The sequence below is a fragment of the Triticum urartu genome, chromosome 7A (assembly GCF_056163025.1).
Source record: "Triticum urartu cultivar PI428250 chromosome 7A, HENAU_Tu73, whole genome shotgun sequence".
NCBI classification, from domain to species: domain Eukaryota; kingdom Viridiplantae; phylum Streptophyta; class Magnoliopsida; order Poales; family Poaceae; genus Triticum; species Triticum urartu.
Genome location: NC_141879.1, coordinates 187,935,878 through 187,954,776, shown reverse-complemented (window position 1 = coordinate 187,954,776; position 18,899 = coordinate 187,935,878).

Below are 18,899 nucleotides of genomic sequence, written 5' to 3'. Positions count from 1 at the left end.
CCCAGGCAATAACCAGACTGCCTTTATGTGCAGGTGGTGGAAGCTCCGGTGGCTAGCCGGACTAGTGAGTTTGCCAAATTAAAACGGCAACTGGATGCGGCAGACGCCGACATCGAGCTTGTTAACAAGAGGCTTGACGAGGCACAGGGTAAGTGTTATTTTCTGGTGAATGCCACGTAGTAAGAGCAGCATGATGCCAGTATCTTTAATATGTTGTGACTGCAGATGGAGCTGCCACCATGGAAACCTTGCGGGCATAACTTGCCCGAGCCAAGGAACAAGCGAGGATTAGTAATGCGGCTGCTTTGAAGGTGGCTGAAGAGTTGAAAGCCGAGAAGGCCGCACATTGCGAGAGCAAAGAGAAGATGGCCAAGATGGCCGTAGAGTTAAAAGACACTGCCGGCCGTTGTCGGCTCCTTGATAAAGAAAACCGAGCGAAGGCAACGGACCTTGAGAAGGCCACGATGGCGGACAAAGACACCCGCTCTGCTATGAGAGCGAAGAAGGAGGAGCTGCGGGAAGCCGGGGATATTGCGGCTGGGAAGCCCTTCATGCTACGGAGGAAGTTCGGAGATCCACGGTATGCCCCTCTGGATCGGCTGTGGAGTTCGGCGGATGCATATATGGACTTGGCGGCGAGCGCTGCCGATGCGGCCAAATACTTCCAAGGTCAAACAGATCGTGAGGTGGACAAGCTGTTCTGGTCGCAATTCAACGTTCCAGAGCATCCGCTTCCATTGACTAATCAGCTAGCCGAATGGGCCGAACTAAATAGGTTGTCCGGACTCGCCATGAGGTCTGTCGTGGATCAGCTATGGCCGGAAAAGCCAAAGCCGAACAGCTATTTCATCTTAGTGCAGCAGTTCCTTGGTGCGGTGCCGCGCATTAATGCGATGAAGAGGTCGACGTGCATAGAAGGCTCGCGGATGGCCCTTGCCCGTGTTAAAGCATACTGGGCGGAGATGGACGCTACCACTGTTGCGGCGCAGGGTTCGGCCATAGGCCGAGTGGCTGCCGAGCACTATTTCGAGGAGGTTCTCGAGGGTGCTCGTTTGATAGAGGCCCAGTGCTCGAAGAATATTATGTTTGAGTGATATGTGTTCCCATTGTAAACACAATGTTTTTACGAAATTTTATAAGGCTGTGTTTATACTTTTGCCTGAAAGTAATATGATGCCTCCTGTGCGGCCGTTTATGTATACATGTGTATAACCTGAAAGATTGCAGTCGTCGGCTTCAGCCCCCACGCATATAATGCGGAGGTGCTCGCAAAAAATGCGTGTTCACACTTAACCCAACATCTTGGTCCTATTAAGGAGGTGATAGCGCAGCGAACGAGGCAACTGGACTATAATGCTTTAACACTTTCACTTAGCCATAGGAGTTTGACAGTGGGGCTACTAGATAGCCCCTGGTGGCTCCGCACTCTCCCGATCTCAGGGTGCGTACATGCCTGGCCGGAAAACGGCCCTTCGTTAAGGCGGAGGAATTCTAACATTCCGATAGGTCATCGAGTGGTTGACCAGTCTCACGCTATATCATGACAGTCAGTTTTCGGCTTTCTCTACTAAGGTGCTCATCCGGATGAACCAGGGCACAATCGCAGTAGTTCTCCTGGTGCTGCCTTAGCCGATAAAGCGGAACGTAAGGCACCAAAACACAGGAGCCGGGCAAACCCAACATTTGACCAAATACAATGATTCGGAGCTGATGCATATAAGGCCAAACTCGCGACGCCGAACACTCCCTAAGGTATTCGGTCTTTATGGTATAAACCGGGCCTAAATAGTGCCCTTTGTAAGAAGCCCCTTGTGTCCAGGTACGTGCATTATTCTGACGTGGCCACATGCCAAGACGTCAGCATCCTTCTCAATTGTGCTAAGAATTCGGTGGATGTGTATCAACAAGAGACAGTAAAAAAGGTTTACGCAGGGTCTTAATCTAAAAAGAATCCTTGGAGCGGGTCCCTGTTGCACGTCTGCGCCTGTGTCTCCATTGTGCCGTATCCTGGACGGGTGTAGCACGATGGTCATCTGTAAAAGAGAGGAACTTAGGTGAAAAAGCTGCCGTGCAAAAAGTTGGTTTTTTAAAGAAACCATGTATAACTAGAAATGAGTAGAAATTGCCACTTGTCTGCGCGTTTTGAGCCCCTTGTATTTGTAATAGGGGTGTGGCCATCAATCCGGTACAAATTACATATAGCAGCGCCGGACTCGTCTAACCGCGTCCGTGGTCTTGACGACCTATCAAATGCTTTAGTTGGTGAGGCCATTTTTAGTGTGCGGCTGCCAAGGCAGTCGCATTCTCTTCGGCGCGCAAAGATCGCTTAATACTTCCGTTCACTGTAATGATGCCACGTGGGCCGGGCATCTTGAGCGTGAGGGAAGCATAATGCGGTATTGCATTAAAGCGAGCAAAAGCTTTGCGTCCAAGTAGTGCTTGATAACCGCATTGGAACGGAGCAATGTGGAAGGTTAAATGTTCGCTATGGGAGTTATCGGGGAAGCCGAATATAAACTTTAGTAGCAGGGAGCCCGCGCAGTGAGCCCCTGGGCCTAGCATTACTCCTTTAAAGGTAGTGTTGCTATGGCAAATTTTCGTTGGGTCTATCCCCATTTCGCGGATTGTATCCTGGTATATCAGGTTTAAACTGCTACAACCGTCCATCAGGACTCGTGCAAAGTGGTATCCGTCAATTATTGGGTCTAATACCAGGGGAGCCCATCCTTCCCGCCAGATACTTGCTGAGTAATCATGATGGTCGAAAGTGACCGGTTGAGATGACCAGTGGCAGGGTTTTGCAGTGATAGGACCTTGGGCATATTTATCTGGGAGGGCCGCTTTACTTCCCTTGATCACGTGTAATATGTTGACTGTTTTGACTTCTGATGGAAACTTTTTTTTGTTCCCCAGTGTCTTGCTTGAGAGGCTCATCCTCATCTTCGCTTGGTGTATCCTCCCCCTTGTGTACGGCGTTGAGCTTGCCGGACTGCTTGAAGACCCAACATTCTCTGTGGGAATGATTAGCGGGTTTACCAGGGGTGCTATGGGTCTGACATACTTGGTCCAGAATTTTGTTCAGGCTGGACAATTCATCTCTAGCGCCTTTAAAGGGCGGCTTTTGCTGACCTGGCCGAGAGCTTCAGAATCCGGCGTGTACCGCCATGCTCTTCGGGCTGTCTTCTTTATTCCGACGCTTATTATTTTTGCTGCGTCGGGATTTCCCGTTTTCATCTCTAACTTCGGATGTGCTTGGGTCGCTGGTGCTGTATCTGGCTAGCCAGCTGTCCTCACCCACGCAAAAGCGGGTCATGAGGCTTGTTAATGCTGCCATTGTTCTCGGCTTTTCTTGGCCGAGGTGTCTGGCAAGCCATTCGTCGCGGACGCTATGCTTAAAAGCTGCCAAGGCTTCGGCGTCCGGGCAGTCAACTATTTGGTTCTTCTTAATAAGAAACCTGTTCCAAAGCTTTCGGACTGACTCTCCGGGCTGTTGAGTTATATGACTCAGATCGTCCGCATCCGGGGGTCGGACATAAGTCCCTTGAAAATTTGCCCGAAAAGCGTCTTCGAGCTCTTCCCAGCTTCCAATGGAGTTCTCGGGGAGGCTTTTAAGCCAATGCCGAGATGGCCCTTTGAGCTTGAGGGGTAAGTACTTGATGGCGTGGAGATCATATCCTCGAGCCATATGGATATGGAGGATGTAGTCCTCAATCCAGACCCCAAGGTCTGTTGTTCCGTCGTATGCTTCTATGTTTACGGGTTTGAATCCCTCTGGAAATTCATGGTCCAGCACCTCATCGGTGAAGCATAGGGGGTGTGCGGCACCCCTGTATCTGGGTGTACCGCATTGTTCTGATGTTTGGTGTGTTACATCATATGCTGGGGCGCACTTGCGTGGTCCATAGATGGATCTGGTTGCGCCATCCTTTTGGTGCGAGCCCTCGTGTGGATCGCTTATTGGCTTGTGAGTGGAGTTGTTTGCCGCTCCGTGCTGGCCGTGAGGTCGTCTATCCGGCCAGGTGGACGTTTTGATTTTTGGTTGTGGGGGATCTAGGGCCTCCTCATCGAATCCGGGTAGCAACTTCCGCTTCGGGTAGCTCTTGGTGGGGCGATTACCACCATACTTCGCTGCTGTGTTGAGTACTTTACTCCATCTGATTTGGAGTGTGTCCTGCGCAGCCTTGAGCCTTTGCTTCTGCTTTTTCAGACTCCTCGCGGTGGCAACAAGCCTTTGACGGGCATTCTGCTGCTCCGGGTGCCTGTCCGGCGTTATGTCATCCGGACTATTATCTTTGACAGAATTGGTTTGTTCGGTTTGATTCTCCGTATTGCCGTGGTCCGGCAGTGGTTCGCCCTGCTCCAACGCTGGGTCTGTATGATCGTTATTTCTGCCGAGGCAGGATTTGGGGCGGCACTTACGCTGCCGCTTTGACTGCTTCTCGAGGGGACAAGCCTTCGTTGCGTCCTTCCGTTCCTCGTCGTCGTCTTCTTTTGGTGTGTCCACCATGTATACGTCATATGATGAGGTGGACATCCAGCGCCCTGTGGGCGGTGGTTCCTCTTCGCCTCCCGCATCGTCGTCCATACCGTTGATGTTTTCGGAGTCGAAGTCGAGCATGTCGGTTGAGTCATCGACAGTGGCTACCAGGTGGGTGGTGGGTGGGCCTCGAATTTCTTCGTCGTCCGCATCCCAGTCCTGCTGGACATAGTTCGGCCAGGATTCTCCTGACAAGGAGAGAGACCTTAATGAGTTCAGTATGTCGCCAAAGGGCGAGTGCTGAAAAATATCCGTGGAGGTAAACTCCATGATCGGCGCCCAATCGGATTCGATAGGAACGGGCGCAAACGGTTCGGAGTCCGTGGCCGGAGAAGGATCCGGCAGTTTAACAACACGGCTCTCGTGCAAGGCAAGGTTGATGTTCGGCTCGATCGCCGCTGAGGGTAAGGCCTCCGTGGCGGGGTCCATCCACCCGTCCGCGGAAGGCGCGACTGGCTCTGAATTGAGGGTCGGAGCGGCTACCGGTGCGATCTCCTTAACACTGTCCGATGGGAGAGCTAAGTCATGCTCATCGTGACCGCGTGGCGCACAAGGCAGAGGCTCGAATCCGTCGAAGATCAAATCTCCACGGATATCGGCCGTGTAGTTTAAGCTTCCAAACCTGACTAGGTGGCCAGGGGCGTAACTTTCCATCTGCTCCAGATGGCCAAGCGAATTAGCCCGCAGTGCAAAGCCGTTGAGCACGAAGATCTGTCTGGGGAGAAAAGTCTCACCCTGGACCGCATCGCTATCAATGATAGTAGGAGCCATCGAGCCTAACGGCGACGACACAGAGGAACTCTCAATGAAAGCACCAATGTCAGTGTCAAAACCGGCGGATCTCGGGTAGGGGGTCCCGAACTGTGCGTCTAGGCCGGATGGTAACAGGAGGCAGGGGACACGATGTTTTACCCAGGTTCGGGCCCTCTTGATGGAGGTAAAACCCTACGTCCTTCTTGATTAATATTGATGATATGGGTAGTACAAGAGTAGATCTACCACAAGATCGAAGAGGCTACACCCTAGAAGCTAGCCTATGGTATGATTGTATGTTGTGGTTGTTGTCCTACGGACTAAAACCCTTCGGTTTATATAGACACCGGAGAGGGTTAGGGTTACACAAGGTCGGTTACAAAGGAGGAGATATCCATATCCGTATTGCCTAGCTTGCCTTCCACGCCAAGTAGAGTCCTATCCGGACACGAGAGGAAGTCTTCAATCTTGTATCTCATAGTCTAACAGTCCGGCCAATGGAGATAGTCCGGCTGTCCGGAGACCCCCTAATCCAGGACTCCCTCAATCACCATCATCACCGGCGCGACACCTTGATCTCCATCGTAGCATCGTTGTCATCTCGCCAATCTTATGCTTCCACGACTATCGCTACCGCTTAGTGATAAAGTAAAGCATTACAGCGCGATTGTATTGCATACAATAAAGCAACAACCATATGGCTCCTGCCAGTTGCCGATAACTCGGTTACAAAACATGATCATCTCATACAATAAAATTTAGCATCATGTCTTGACCATATCACATCATAACATGCCCTGCAAAAACAAGTTAGATGTCCTCTACTTTGTTGTTGCAAGTTTTACGTGGCTGCTACGGGATTAGCAAGAACCGTTCTTACCTATGCATCAAAACCACAACGATAGTTTGTCAAGTTGGTGCTGTTTTAACCTTCGCAAGGACTGGGCGTAGCCACACTTGGTTCAACTAAAGTTGGAGAAACTGACACCCGCCAGCCACCTGTGTGCAAAGCACGTCGATAGAACCAGTCTCACGTAAGCGTACGCGTAATGTCGGTCCGGGCCGCTTCATCCAACAATACCGCCGAACCAAAGTATGACATGCTGGTAAGCAGTATGACTTATATCGCCCACAACTCACTTGTGTTCTACTCGTGCACAACATCAACGCATAAAACCTAGGCTCGGATGCCACTGTTGGGGAACGTAGTAATTTCAAAAAAATTCCTACGCACACGCAAGATCATGGTGATGCATAGCAACTACAGAGGAGAGTGTTTGTCTATGTACCCTCGTAGACCGGCAAGGGAAGCGTTGACACAACGTAGAGGAAGTAGTCGTACGTCTTCCCGATCCGACCGATCCAAGTACCGAACGTACGGCACCTTCGAGTTCTGCACACGTTCAACTCGGTGACGTCCCTCGAGCTCCGATCCAGCAAAGTGTTGAGGGAGAGTTTCGTCAGCACGACGGCGTGATGACGGTGATGATGTTCTACCGGTGCAGGGCTTCGCCTAAGCACCGCTACGATATAACTGAGGTGGAATATGGTGGAAGGGGGCACCACACACGGCTAAGGAACGATCATGAAGATCAACTTGTGTGTCATGGGGTGCCCCCTTGCCCCCGTATATAAAGGAGGGAGAGGGGGAGGTGCGGCCGGCCCAAGGGGTGCGCCTAGAGGAGTCCTACTCCCACCGAGAGTAGGACTCCCCCCTCTTGCCTTGTTGGAAAAGGAAGGGGGAGGGAGAAAGAGGAAAGGGGGCGCCCCCCCCCTTCCTTGTCCTATTCGGACTAGGGGGAGAGGGGGCGCGTGGCCTGCCCTGGCCGGCCCTCCTCTTCTCCCTTAGGGCCCATGTAGGCCCAATAACCTCCGGGGGGTGCCGGTAACCCCCCGGTACTCCGGTAAAATCCCGATTTCACCCGGAACGTTTCCGATATCCAAATATAGGCTTCCAATATATCAATATTTATGTCTCGACCATTTCGAGACTCCTCGTCATGTCCGTGATCACATCCGGGACACCGAACAACCTTTGGTACATCAAAACACAAAAACCCTAATCATGATCATCACCGAACTTTAAGCGTGCGGACCCTACGGGTTCGAGAACTATGTAGACATGACCGAGACACGTCTCCGGTCAATAACCAATAGCGGAACCTGGATGCTCATATTGGCTCCTACATATTCTATGAAGATCTTTATCGGTCAGACCGCATAACAATATACGTTGTTCCCTTTGTCATCGGTATGTTACTTGCCCGAGATTTGATCGTCGGTATCTCAATACCTAGTTCAATCTCGTTACCGGCAAGTCTCTTTACTCGTTCTGTAATACATCATCCCACAACTAACTTATTAGTTGCATTGCTTGCAAGGCTTGAGTGATGTGCATTACCGAGAGGGCCCAGAGATACCTCTCTGACAATCGGAGTGACAAATCCTAATCTTGAAATATGCCAACCCAACAAATACCTTCGGAGACACTTGTAGAGCACCTTTATAATCACCCAGTTACATTGTGACGTTTGGTAGCACACAAAGTGTTCCTCCGGTAAACGGGAGTTGCATAATCTCATAGTCATAGGAACATATATAAGTTATGAAGAAAGCAATAGCAACAAACTAAACGATCAAGTGCTAAGCTAATGGAATGGGTCAAGTCAATCACATCATTCTCCTAATGATGTGATCCCGTTAACCAAATAACAACTCATGTCTATGGTTAGGAAACATAACCATCTTTGATCAACGAGCTAGTCAAGTAGAGGCATACTAGTGACACTCTGTTTGTCTATTTATTCACACAAGTATTATGTTTCTGGTTAATACAATTCTAGCATGAATAATAACATTTATCATGATACAGGGAAATAAATAATAACTTTATTATTGCCTCTAGGGCATATTTCCTTCAGTCGGCCCTCCCCCTCCTCCACTCCTTTATATACGGGGGAAGGGGCACCCCATGGACACACAAGTTGATCATTGATATCTTAGCCGTGTGCGGTGCCCCCCTCCACCATAATCCACCTCGGTCATATCGTAGCGGTGCTTAGGCGAAGCCCTGTTCCGGTAGCATCATCATCACCATCATCACGCCGTCGTGCTGACGAACCTCTCCCTCGACACTCTGCTGGATCGTGAGTTCATGGGACGTCACCGAGCCGAACGTGTGCAGATCGCGGAGATGACGTACGTTCGGTACTAGGATAGGTCGATCGTGAAGACGTACGACTACATCAACCGCGTTGTCATAACGCTTCCGCTTATGGTCTACGAGGGTATGTGGACAACACTCTCCCCTCTCGTTGCTATGCATCACCATGATCTTGCGTGTGCGTAGGAATTTTTTTGAAATTACTGCGTTCCCCAACAGTGGCATCTGAGCCAGGTTTATGCGTAGATGTTATATGCACGAGTAGAACACAAAGGAGTTGTGGGCGTGGGTATATACATATTGCTTGATGTCACTAGTTGTTTCTTGATTCGGCGGTATTTTTGGATGAAGCGGCCCAGACCGACATTACGCATACGCTTACGCGAGACTGGTTCTACCGATGTGCTTCGCACACAGGTGGCTGGTGCTGTCAGTTTCTCCAACTTTAGTTGAATCGGATTCAATGAACAGGGTTCTTTCTGAAGATCAAAAAGCAATCACTATACCGCGTTGTGGTTTTTGATGCGTAGGTAAGAATGGTTCTTGCTCAGCCCGTAGCAGCCATGTAAAACTTGCAACAACAAAGTAGAGAACGTCTAACTTGTTGTTGTAGGGCATGTTGTGATGTGATATGGTCAAGACGTGATGAGATATAAATTGTTGTATGAGATGATCATGTTTTGTTAAAGTTATCGGCAACTGGCAGGAGCCTTATGGTTGTCTCTTTATTGCATAAGATGCAAGCACCATAAATTGCTTTACTTTATCGCTATGCGATAGCAATAGTTGCAAAAGCAATAGTTGGTGAGACGACCATGTGACGACACATTGATAGAGATTAAGATGAAGGAGATCATGGTGTCATGCCGGTGACGATAGAGATCACGACGGTGTTTTGGAGATGGAGATCAAAGGCACAAGATGATGATGGCAATATAATGTCACATATTTTGATAGCATGTGATGTTTATCCTTTATGTATCTTATTTTTCTTAGTTCGTCGGTAGCATTATAAGATGGTCTCTCACTAAATTTCAAGGTATAAGTGTACTCCCTGAGTATGCACCGTTGCGACAGTTCGTCGTGCCGAGACACCACGTGATGATCGGGTGTGATAAGCTCTACGTTCACATACAACGGGTGCAAATTAGTTTTGCACACGCGGAATACTCGGGTTAAACTTGACGAGCCTAGCATATGCAGATATGGCCTCAGAACACTGGAGACCGAAAGGTCGAGCGTCAATCATATAGTAGATATGATCAACATAGTGATGTTCACCACTGAAAACTACTACATCTCACGTGATGATCGGACATGGTTTAGTTGATATGGATCACGTGATCACTTAGATGATTAGAGAGATTTCTATCTAAGTGGGAGTTCTTAAGTAATTTGATTAATTGAACTTTAATTTATCATGAACTTAGTCCTGATAGTATTTGCATATCTATGTTGTAGATCAATAGCTTGCGATGTAGCTCCCCGTTTATTTTTTAATATGTTCCTAGAGAAAAATAAGTTGAAAGATGTTAGTAGCAATGACGCAGACTAGCTCCGTGATCTGAGGATTATCCTCAATGCTGCACAGAAGTATTATGTCCTTGATGCACCACTAGGTGACAGAACTGTTGCAGGAGCAAATGCAGACGTTATGAATGTTTGACAAGCTCGGTATGATGACTACTTGATAGTTTAGTGCACCATGATTGACAGCTTAGAACTGGGACTTCAAAAATGTTCTGAACTACATGGAGCATATGAGATGTTCCAAGAGTTGAAATTGGTATTTCATTCTCATGCCCGTGTCGTGAAGTATGAGACCTCTGACAGTACTTTGCCTACAAGATGGAAGAGAATAGCTCAACCAGTGAGCATGTGCTCAGATTGTCTGGGTACTACAAGTGCTTGAATCAAGTGGGAGTTAATCTTCTAGATAAAATAGTGATTGACAGAGTTCTCTAGTCACTGTCACCAAGTTACTAGAACTTCGTGATGAACTATAATATGCAAGGGATGACGAAAGTAATTCTCAAGCTCTTCGCAATGCTGAAATCAGCGGAGGTAGAAATCAAGAAAAGCATCAAGTGTTGATGGTTGACAAGACCACTAGTTTCAAGTAAAAGGGCAAGGGAAAGAAAGGGAACTTCAAGAAAAATGGCAAGCAAGTTGCCACTCCCATGAAGAAGCCCAAAGCTAGACCCAAGCCTGAAACTGAGTGCTTCTACTGCAAAGGAAATGGTCACTGGAAGTGGAACTGCCCTAGATACTTGGCGGATAAGAAGGATGGCATACCGAACAAAAGTATATTGGATATACATGTTATTGACGTGTACTTTACTAGTGTTTATAGCAACCCCTTGGTATTTGATACTGGTTCAGTTGCTAATAGTAGTAACTCGAAATGGGAGTTGCAAAATAAACAAAGACTAGTTAAAGGCGAGGTGATGATGTGTGTTGGAAGTGATTCCAAGGTTGATAAGATCACCATCGCGCACTCCCTTTACCTTCGGGATTAGTGTTAAACCTAAAAATAAATGTTATTTGGTGTTTGCGTTGAGCATGACTATGATTGGATCATGTTTATTGCAATACGGTTATTCATTTAAGTCAAAGAATAATTGTTGTTCTATTTACATGAATAAAACCTTCTATGGTCATACACTCAATATAAATGGTTTATTGAATCTCGATAGTAGTACACATATTCATAATATTGAAGCCAAAAGATGCAAAGTTAATAATGATAGTGCAAATTATTTGTGGCACTGCCGTTTAGGTCATATTGGTGTAAAGCGCATGAAGAAACTCCATGTTGATGGGCTTTTGGAATCACTTGATTATGAATCACTTGATGCTTGCAAACCATGCCTCATGGGCAAGATGACTAAGACTCCGTTCTCCGGAACAATGGAACGAGCAACTGACTTATTGGAAATAATACATACTGATGTATGCGGTCCGATGAGTGTTGAGGCTCGCGGCGGGTATCATTATTTTCTGACCTTCACAAATGATTTGAGTAGATATGGGTATATCTACTTGATGAAACATAAGTCTGAAACATTTGAAAAGTTCAAAAAAATTCAGAGTGAAGTCGAAAATCATCGTAACAAGAAAATAAAGTTTCTACGATCTGATCGCGAAGACGAATATTTGAGTTATGAGTTTGGTATTCAACTAAAACAATGTGGAATAGTTTCACAAATTCATGCCACCTGGAACACCACAGCATAATGGTGTGTCCGAACGTCATAACCGTACTTTATTGGATATAGTGCAATCTATGATGTCTCTTGCCGATTTACCACTATCGTTTTGGGGTTATGCATTAGAGACAGCTACATTCACATTAAATAGGGCACCGTCTAATCAATTGAGATGACACAGTATGAACTATGGTTTGGCTAGAAACCTAAGCTGTCGTTTCTTAAAGTTTGGGGTTGTGATACTTATGTGAAAAAGTTTCAGCCTGATAAGCTCAAACCCAAATCGTAAAAGTGCGTCTTCATAGGATACCCAAAAGAAACTGTTGGGTACACCTTCTATCACATATCTGAAAGGCAAGATCTTTGTTGCTAAGAATGGATCCTTTCTAGAGAAGAAGTTTCTCTCAAAAGAAGTGATTGGGAGGAATGTAAAACTTGATGAGGTAATTGTACCTTCTCCCGAATTGGAAAGTAGTTCATCACAGAATTCAATTCTAGTGATTCCTACACCAATTAGTGAGGAAGTTAATGATGATGATCATGAAACTTCAGATCAAGTTACTACCGAACCTCGTAAGTCAACCAGAATACGTTGCACACCAGAGTGGTACGGTAATCCTGTTCTGGAGGTCATGTTACTTGACCATGACGAACCTACGAACTATGAGGAAGCAATGATGAGCCCAGATTCCACGAAATGGCTTGAAGCCATGAAATCTGAGATGATATCCATGTATTAGAACAAAGTATGGACTTTGATTGACTTGCCCGTTGATCGGTGAGCCATTAAGAATAAATGGATTTTCAAGATGAACACGGACACTGATAGCAGTGTTACTATCTACAAAGCTCGAATTGTCGCAAAAGGTTTTCAACAAGTTCAAGATGTTGACTACGATGAGATTTTCTCACTCGTAGCGATGCTTAAGTCTGTCCGAATCATGTTAGCAATTGCCACATTTTATGAAATCTAGCAAATGGATGTCAAAACTGCAATCCTTAATGGATTTCTTAAAGAAGAGTTGTATATGATACAACAAGAATGTTTTGTCAATCCTAAAGGTGCTAACAAAGTGTGCAAGCTCCAGCGATCCATCTATGGACTGGTGCAAGCATCTCGGAGTTGGAATATATGCTTTGATAAAGTGATCAAAGCATATGGTTTTATACAGACTTGCGGTGAAGCCTGTATTTACAAGAAAGTGAGTGGGAGCACTACAGCATTTCTGATAAGTATATGTGAATGACATATTGTTGATCGAAAATAATGTAGAATTTTCTGGAAAGCATAAAGGAATGTTTGAAAAGAGTTTTTCAAAGAAAGACCTCGATGAAGTTACTTACATATTGAGCATCAAGATCTATAGAGATAGATTAAGACGCTTGATATATTTTCAATGAGTACATACCTTGACAAGATTTTGAAATAGTTCAAAATGGAAAAGTCAAAGAAGGAGTTCTTGCCTGTGTTGCAAGACGTGAAGTTGAGTAAAGACTCAAAACCCGACCACGGCAGAAAATAGAAAGCGAATGAAAAGTCATTCCCTATGCCTCAGTCATAGGTTCTGTAAAGTATGCTATGTTGTGTACAAACCTATTGTGTACCTCACCATAAGTTTGGCAAGAGGGTACAATAGAGATCCAGGAGTGCATCACTGGACAGCGGTCAAAAAATATCCTTAGTGGAATAAGGAAATGTTTCTCAGTTATGGAGGTGACAAAGAGTTCGTCGTAAAGGGTTATGTCGATGCAAGCTTTAACACTGGTGTGGATGACTCTAAGTCTCGATCTAGTTACATATAAAAAGTGGGAGTAATTAGCTAGACTAGCTCCGTGCAAAGCATTGTAGACATAGAAAATTTGCAAAATACATACGGCTCTGAATGTGGCAGACCCGTTGACTAAATTTCTCTCACAAGCAAAACATGATCACTCTTTGGGTGTTAATCACATAGCGATGTGAACTAGATTATTGACTCTAGTAAACCCTTTTGGGTGTTAGTCACATGGAGATGTGAACTAATCACATAAAGATGTGCACTATTGATGTTAAATCACATGACGATGTGAACTAGATTATTGACTCTAGTGCAAGTGGGAGACTGAAGGAAATATGCCCCAGAGGCAATAATAAAGTTATTATTTATTTCCTTATATCATTATAAATGTTTATTATTCATGCTAGAATTGTATTAACCGAAAACTTAGTACATGTGTGAATACATAGACAAACTAAGTGTCACTAGTATGCCTCTACTTGACTAGCTCGTTAATCAAAGATGGTTAAGTTTCCTAGCCATGGACAAGAGTTTTCATTTGATGAACGTGATCACATCATTAGAGAATGATGTGATTAACTTGACCCATCCGTTAGCTTAGCACGATGATCGTTTAGTTTGTTGCTATTGCTTTCTTCATAACTTATACATGTTCCTATGACTATGAGATTATGCAACTCCCGGATACCGGAGGAACACTTTGTGTGCTACCAAATATCACAACGTAACTGGGTGATTATAAAGGTGCTCTACAGGTGTCTCCAATGGTGTTTGTTGAGTTGGCATAGATCGAGATTAGGATTTGTCACTCCGAGTATCAGAGAGGTATCTTTGGGCCCTCTCGGTAATGCACATCACTATAAGCCTTGCAAGCATTGTGACTAATGAGTTAGTTGCGGGATGATGCATTACGGAACAAGTAAAGAGACTTGCCGATAACAAGATTGAACTAGGTATTGAGATACTGACGATCAAATCTCGGGCAAGTAACATGCCGATGACAAAGGGAACAACGTATGTTGTTATGCGGTTTAACCGATAAAGATCTTCATAGAATATATAGGAACCAATATGAGCATCTAGGTTCCGCTATTGGTTATTGACCGGAGATGAGTCTCGGTCATGTCTACGTAGTTCTTGAACCCGTAGGGTCCGCACGCTTAACGTTCGGTGGCGATCGGTATTATAGTTTATGTGTTTTTATGTACCGAAGGTTGTTCGGAGTCCCGCATGAGATCAGGGACATGACGAGGAGTCTCGAAATGTTCGAGATGTAAAGATCGATATATTGGAAGGCTATATTCGGACATCGGAAAGGTTCTGAGTGGTTCGGGTATTTATCGGAGTACGGAGAGTTACGGGAATTCGCCGGGGAGTATATGGGTCTTATTGGGCTTTAGGGGAAAGAGAGAGGGGAGGCTGCGTGCCCCCCCCAAGGCCTGGTCCGAATTGGACTAGGGGGAGGGGCGGCGCCCCCTCCTTCTCTTCTTTTTTCCCTTTCCTTCTCTCCTACTCCTACTACATGGAAGGGGAGGAATCCTACTCCCGGTGGGAGTAGGACTCCCCAGGGCGCGCCATAGTAGAGGGCCGGCCCTCCCCCTCCTCCACTCTTTTATATACGGGGGAAGGGGGCACCCCATGGACACACAAGTTGATCATTGATCTCTCAGCCGTGTGCGGTGCCCCCCTCCACCATAATCCACCTCGGTCATATCGTAGCGGTGCTTAGGCGAAGCCCTGTTCTGGTAGCATCACCATCACCATCATCATGCCGTCGTGCTGACGAAGCTCTCCCTCGACACTCTGCTGGATCGTGAGTTCGTGGGACATCACCGAGCCGAACGTGTGCAGATCGCGGAGGTGTCGTACGTTCGGTACTAGGATCTCATTCGTGAAGACGTACGACTACATCAACCGCGTTGTCATAACGCTTCCGCTTACGGTCTACAAGGGTACGTGGACAACACTCTCCTCTCTTGTTGCTATGCATCACCATGATCTTGCGTGTGCATAGGATTTTTTTTGAAATTACTGTGTTCCCCAACACTAGCAGCCCTGGGCAGCAATAGGAAACATGGGAAAGATGAAGGCAGATGGGAAACAACCACTTTTTGCGAAAATGATCCAAATCTATTATCAAAGTTCAGTAGAAATACAAAGCATCTCGAACATAAAAAATATTACATTAAGGTTCCAAGACCCCCAAACAACCATTACTGCCGCTAGAACAAGCCGACGACGTGCCGTTTTTGCGACTCCCTACCGGAGCTCGCTTGACCTTATCGATGACAGCCGGGAAGTCTTCGTGCCACATTAGATGATGTAGCCCCCTTGCCTCCTTAGGGTTTGGTGCGGTTAACCTACTTTTGCACTAATGGCCCTTAGGCCCATGCGGCAGGGAGGTGGGTGGTTGGCTCCAAAACTCGTTTTGGTCCTTTCCCCCATCTATTTTTTCCGTATTTAATTCTCCTTCCGTCAAGTGTGCACTTTTACATGTTCATATATGTGTGGCCATGCATGAGAATTCCTTCTCTGTCAATAGTCGACAGTGGAATCTAGTTACTCATATCAAACCCCCGCACAGTAGCGGCCGCAGGATCATGCCATGACCCATGCAGCCTTCCCGCACTGTAGTACAATAGCTACGGCGTATGCTACAGTCAATGAAGCACAAGAGGCTCACACCCCAAGTCAGCACCCGGGTTGCCTGGGGCGTGGCGTCCGCACATATACGAAGACCATTCGAATGAACCTTGTACATGTCGTATATGATCCCTTTGTCTCAAGATATATGTCGCGCTCAAGGCAATACTGTTATCCTTGTTTCCAGCTCTACCACATTCTCTTGACATTGTACTAGAATCCCTCGAAATATCATTAACATCTTAATCATAGGCATTGCAATGTGTTTTCAAAATCCAAATACTAGAGATGGTCCAGAAAAAATATCCCCATCTTCAGAGGGAGAAATCACATCTTGATCAATCTACGACCACGACTTGCTTTCTGGTAATCCAAAAGGCACCTTTATAAGTACGTTACAGATTTTGGCGACCCCAAGTATACCATCTGATTCCTTTTGCATTTATTTTGGACCCTAATATCTAAGCGTCGCGAGGGAGCTGGCCTCATCGAGCAAATCGTTCGCCAGGGAGCAGCTCGTCGGCCAGAAGGCAAGCCCAGCGTGACACCCCAGACCCAAAAGGCCCAACTAAAGTGTTTTTTGTTTAATATTACCACGTTATAACTTTAAAACCAAAAAAAGTTGAGTGATCTAGATTTTTTTTGCCATGCTAAACTTAAAAGTGCCATCCTCTAGTCTATATAAAAAACTGCCATCCCCAGGATAAAAATGCCACAAACAAAAAATACACAACATTATATATTAAAAATTTGTCATTCTAAAACTTTAAAACTAATATCCTTGGGATAAAAATGCCATGAGCAAACAAAAAACACAAAATTATAAAATTGAGAAAATGCCATGCTTCGAAAAAAATTGTCGTGCTACTTTATAAAACTACAATCCTCTAGATATTTTTTTTATCTGGATATATCTAAAAAATAAAGCTGTCCTGTCATTAAAAATAAAAAATTCCATCCTCTCAAACATTAAAAAATGCCATCATATTTATAATAAAAAATTCCACCCTCTCAAAAATTAAAATGCCATCCTATTATTGATAAAGAAAGTGCCATCTTATTGTTAATAAAATTCCATGCACTTAATAATAAAATTTTCATGCCATAAAAATAAAATTCCATCTCTCAATAATAAAAATAGCATTATAGTGTTGGAAAAAATTCCATCATATTTTTGATAAAATTCCATGCATTTAGTAATAAAATTGCCATGTCATTAAAATTAAAAAGTCCATCTCTCAATAATAAAATACCATGCTATAAAAAAATAAAACTTTCATGTGAGAAAATGAGAAAAATCAGGATTTTCGGGATTGAAAAATATATAAGGCATCTTAAACACAACAAATTCACAAAAGGCCCTCTCAGCCAGTGGTGCTCGGTTCGATCCCCTTGCCTCACGAATCTATAATATTTATAAAAGAGCAAATATTATTTTTTTAAGTGCACCCCACAAAACATACACGAATACATTACTACCGTATGATCAGTCCCATAAACTCAATTTAACGGCTAGCCTTAACCTAATTTGTTATCTATGTGCACTTTGTAATTTACATTGACTGACCATACTCCATCGCGGAGGAAAATATAAAAGTTCACGTCCGGTTAATTAGGAAACTATAAACATGAACACTCCTAGTAAGAAACTAATCACGGGAACATCTAATTATTAGGAAACTAATCACAAACACTTATTAGGAAACTAATCACAAACGCATTCTATTATTAGGAAAATAATCACGCGTATCCTATTAGGAAATTAATCATGAACGCATCTAATTATTAGGAAACTAATCACGGACGCATCCTATTAGATAACTAATCATGAACGTATCTAATTATTAGGAAACTAATCGCAAGCGCATCCTATCGTCTCGGGAATCGCGATCACGAGTCGCCTGCCGTCACCAGCCCACCACCCACGCGAGCCACAGTGGAAGACACGCGAGGAGGAGTTGCGGCTTCCTCCGAACACACACACGTGTCGTCGCCGCTTTCGTCTTCTGCCTGGAGGCCAGGTCATTTTTCTACTGACTGCAACGACTTCGTCCACGTCCTGGCATGTTCTCCGGGAACCACCGGCATCCGCGTCGACTTCAGCTCTGTCCACAACACCCACGCTGACAACCACCCACCGCCGACGCCCTTCAAGTGCGGGCAACGCTGAGTATTCTGGACCAGTATAAGCGGGCCAAAAAATCGAGTGGGGGGCGCCCCGGTGCATGGACGGCGCCGCCTTAAAGCTGGACGATTGATTCACCTACGTCGACAATGCCGCGCCAGCTGGTGAGAGGACACGGTCGCCGCACCGCTCGCAGGCCTGAACGACGGAGCCGCTCGCCTTCACGCGAACGCGCCGCACGCACGCACTAATCAGGTAAGCACCGAGTGTTTTTTTACTGTCATCGCTACCTCGCCGGTGGTGACACATCTAGAAGTACATGAACTAGAGATGAGGCAATGAGAAACAGTACGCGCTGGAGCACACACAGTTGGGTTTCAGGCAACCAATGCCTTCTTTTTTTCCACTAATTTTCGCGTACCTGTAACAGACATTCCTATTTTTTTAAGTACTGACTACCGGTTATTACATGGCCAACTCACGACTACGCAGTGAACTCACAGAAGAATTCGCTGAACAAAGACCTTACTTGCAGTCATGAAATTACGTGAAAAACCCCAGAAGTTTGCATAAGTTTTAGTGAAAAAAATAAAGTTCGCATAAGTTTTACTAAAAAACCCTGAAGTTTACATAAGTGTATTTGTTTGTCCAACAGATACATGGCAATTGTAATTTTACATAAGCATTTTCA